Genomic DNA, 4514 nt, shown 5'->3' with positions numbered 1-4514 from the left:
GTGATAACCTGAGCCAGGATCCATTTTCTCACAGGATGACAGTGCAGTGAAACAATTTAAAAAGTAGCGGGGGGTGAGTGGGTGGGTGGGTGGGGGGTTCCTGATAGCTTTACCGTGCTCACTCATTAGCTGTGTGACTTCAGACAGATCACTTAATCTCCTTGTGTTCCAATACTCTGATAATTAAAATCTGAGAAGTAACTGCACATGGATATTTTTAGCAGCCTTATTCATAATTGCCAAAACTTGAAGCATTCAACTAAGTTAATCAATAGATAAACTGTGATACATCCAGATAAAGGGATATTAAAGCACTAAAAGGAAATGAGCAATGTAGACAGTAGTGTTGTGTTAGCAAGTTCAATGATTATAAGAAACTAGATCTTAATTAGTCCTACCACAAAAAAGAAATAATTATGAGATATGATAGAGCTGCTAACTGTTGCTACAGTGGCAGTTATATTACAATATATAAATGCATCAAATCAATATCTGAACACCTTAAATTTACAGAATGTTATATGTGAAACATATTTCAATAAAAAATTAAAAAAACAAAGAAAGGACATTGAACCATCTTAAATGTGTATGACTAAGTGAAAGAAGCCAATCGGAAAAGGCTACCTGCTATATAATTCCAACTGTATGACATTCTGAAAAAGGCAAAACTGTGGAGACAGTACAAGGATCTTTGGTGGCCAGGGGTTAGGGAGGAGTGAGTGTGAGAGGCAGTGATTAAGGGGGAGTTAGAAAAAGCTTTGCGATGTGTAAGGTGGAGAGTATCTGAGGAGGGACTGGCCTTTCTAAGGGATGATCCCTTGACTGCAGTAGGGGGGGAGGGTGCAATGGTGGGCTCAGATGAAGTTCTGTAGGCTTTACAGAGGGAACATGAGCGTGTTCAGAGTAAGAGCTGACATGCAAGGCGGGTACACCAGGCAGGGCTTCCTAGGCAGGATGGGAATACAGTGCGAAGACAAGGAGGCATGAACAGTGTTCCTTACTTGAGAAACACCCTCGGCATATCTGAAATAGAGGGTTGGGAGGTGGGCAGTGCTGGTGTTGCTAAGGGGAGGTGGGAGAAGCTGCTGAGAATCAGCTCATGGAAAGTGTACTTCGGAATGATTTCCCTTTGCAACAGAGAACAAATAGAGGTTTTAAAATCTTGACCTAGTTTGACTTTATGTAATTTTAGAAAAGTAGAGATCTTAACCTGGAATGGATTGGTGGAGAGACTGGTTAGGAAGCCATTACAGTGATCTGGGGGAGATGGTGAGGATCTGAACTAGGGCAATGGAAGTGGGCATGGAGAGGGGAGGATGGATCTGGGGGTGCTATGAAGAAGTAGAACCAGCAGGCCTTAGTGACCATTCAGTTATAACTACTGGTCTACCAGGTGACTTTATGGAATAGTAACTGTTTGAGGTAACACTCAGGCCTCTGGTTCTAATGACTGGTAATTAGTGGTGTGAGTCCATCAAGGAGAAGATCAGGTCCACGGACGAAGAAGAAAGCTCAGTTGAGGAGCTGCTGAGCTTGTGGTACCTGTGGGCTGTCTTGGTGAATATGTCTGGTGAGCCTGTCTGGGGATGCGCCTCCAGAGGGAAACTTCTCGTTCCAGGGATGCCCACCTGGGTCTGTTATTGTTTGATTCTGAACTTTATGCAAGTTTGCTTGTTTGGATTCAGATTAATAATTTCATGGTTATTCTGACTAAAACAACATGAAAAAAATAAAATATTACTCCCAAAGTTTGGTAATATGATATCAGGATCCTAAAACTATTACTACTTTATGATTCAGACATTCTGCAGTCTACCCTAAAGGAAAAAATCCTAACAAAGATTTACCTGCAAAGATATTTTGAGTCAGTTTAGTTGTAGTGGTGAAAACAAAATACAGTATACATAGGAAATAAACTAGAAGGTATATAACTATGGTGTGTGCGTGCTAAGTTGCTTCAGTCGTGTCTGACACTTTGTGACCTTATGGACTGAAGCTCACCAGGCTCCTCTGTCCATGGGATTCTCCAGGCAAGAATACTGGAGTGGGTCGCCATGCCCTTCTCCAGGGGATCTTCCTGACACAGGAATCGAACCTACGTCACTTATGTCTCCTGGATTGGCAAGCAGGTTCTTTATCACTAGCACCACCTGAGAAGTGAGACTCTAGATAATGACCTTATTGGTGATTTTTATTTTCTTCTTTTTGAAAGTCTGTGATTTATAGATTTTCTAAAATGAGCATGCATTATACTCTCTGACATGGAAAAAAATTTGTAGAAATGTATAAAATGTCCAACAATAGGTAAATAGTAAATTCTGCTATACCTGTAGGATATGTGGTTATAGAGCTATTTATTTTGTTTATGAAAAGTTTTTAATGAAGAAAATACTTATAAAACACTAATGATCAGCTCTGTGATTATATGAGGATATATATCTCTGGAAAGGCTGGCATAGGCTAGGGGTGGTGGGATTGTGGATGCTCGTTTTCTCTATTGCCAAGTTTCCACTGTGATTTTATTATATTTCTTTTCATCTTTTTTTTTTTTAAATTTTTCTGGTTTCTGTAGGGCTTTTTGCTTCTTTATTCTACTTTTCTTGAAAAAGTGTGTTATTTTTTCCTTTTCTACCACTGTAGAAACTACAGATTGTGTATGAATGGTTTCCTTTAAGGGTTTAACATACTCAGTTATAACTTTCCTAAGAAAGTCTTGGTTTCTAACTATTTTTGCCCTTCTTCTGATGTGATGAGGATCTTCACATGTTCTAAGAATCCACCAAAGATAGCATGCCACATCTTGTTTAGCTTTCCACTCATTTTAACACAGAAAAAATGGTTTAAAATTTCTTACTATAAGTAGTTTATTAACATATTTTACAGCTTTGGTTCTGTATTAGTTTCTTCAGTTCAGTCACTCAGTCGTGTCCGACTCTTTGTGACCCCATGAATCGCAGCACGCCAGGCCTCCCTGTCCATCACCAACTCCCAGAGTTCACTCAGCCTAACGTCCATCGAGTCAGTGATGCCATCCAGCCATCTCGTCCTCTGTCGTCCCCTTCTCCCCCTGCCCCCAATCTCTCCCAGCATCAGAGTCTTTTCCAATGAGTCAACTCTTCACATGAGGTGGCCAAAGTACTGGAGCTTCAGCTTTAGCATCATTCTTTCCGAAGAAATCCCAGGGCTGATCTCCGTCAGCATTGACTGGTTGGATCTCCTTGCAGTCCAAGGGACTCTCGAGTCTTCTCCAACACCACAGTTCAAACGCATCAATTCTTTGGTGCTCAACCTTCTTCACAGTCCAACTCTCACATCCACACATGACTACTGGAAAAACCATAGCCTTGACTAGACGGACCTTAGTCGGCAAAGTAATATCTCTGCTTTTGAATATGCTGTCTAGGTTGGTCATAACTTTTCTTCCAAGGAGTAAGTGTCTTTTAATTTCATGGTTGCAGTCACCATCTGCAGTGATTTTGGAGCCCCAAAAAATAAAGTCTGCCAATGTTTCCACTGTTCCCACATCTATTTGCCATGAAGTGATGGAACTGGATGCCATGATCTTCATTTTCTGAATGTTGAGCTTTAAGCCAACTTTTTCACTTTCCTCTTTCACTTTCCTCAAGAGGAAACTTGGAACTATTTGTAAACTGTAGGTAATTGGTAGGTATACAAATTTTGTCCAGTCTGATAGTAACCTGAGTTCCCCACCTCATCCCAAACACCAGTTTTATCTCTACCGGTAGTTCATCTTAACATTCTTTCCTCCATATAAATTTGTGATGTTTTGACTTTTCCTTTTAACTGGATAAAACATGTGCCTGGCTCCTTCATATCATAAGAGTAGAATAAATTTTTTAATGCATATTCATTCTTATAACTGTATGAGAGTCATATTTTTATTTTTTCCCCCAAATTGTCTTCTGTCCAGAACAGAAGTAACTGAGAGTTTGACTCTTTGGGGGTAGGAAAGACTAAAGTAGCCCATGACAAGATTGAGTCAAGATTCCCAGTGATATGATGACCTAATCTGTGATACATCCAATATCACTGCAACCTAGTCAGGGACCTTTAGATGGCAACTTAAGAACCATTTCTGAGCTCTGGCTACAAAAGCCTAGTTGGAAGGAATATAAAATTACTAGTCAGAAAGCAGTGAGGACAGAATGAAAAATAAACTCGTACTTAGAGTCTGTAACCCAGAATTTTACTATATGAGAAATTAAATGCTAAGAAGGAACCAAGTTTATTAAGAAGATTAATTCCATTTAGGGAAAGTAAAGAGAGTCATCTGAAACTGACTTTAACACAAATTATAGAGTCTTCAAAGAGATAAACAGGAGAATTAGCTTCCAGAAAACTGATAAGAAATTACGATATTAAACTTGTAGAAATAAAACAAATATTAGTAAGTTGGATCAACTAAGATTTCTAGAAATGGAAAAGAATCTATATACATGTAACAAACCCAGTTTAATGAGCTAGATAAATTCTAGACTAGATAAAGTCAACAG

At 39.3% G+C, this 4514-nt stretch overlaps 1 protein-coding gene across 3 annotated transcripts in view; it reads left to right on the top strand.

Moving 5' to 3' along the window:
* MCUB (mitochondrial calcium uniporter dominant negative subunit beta) overlaps positions 1-4514 on the top strand; it is a 99178-nt gene that overhangs the window by 72724 nt on the left and 21940 nt on the right. The gene's annotated exons all lie outside the window — the stretch shown is intronic.

This window comes from Ovis aries, chromosome 6 (genome assembly GCF_016772045.2).
Source record: "Ovis aries strain OAR_USU_Benz2616 breed Rambouillet chromosome 6, ARS-UI_Ramb_v3.0, whole genome shotgun sequence".
Lineage (NCBI taxonomy): Eukaryota > Metazoa > Chordata > Mammalia > Artiodactyla > Bovidae > Ovis > Ovis aries.
Note: the sequence above shows the minus strand (reverse complement) of the source record. Positions and strands in the feature narration are given on the sequence as shown.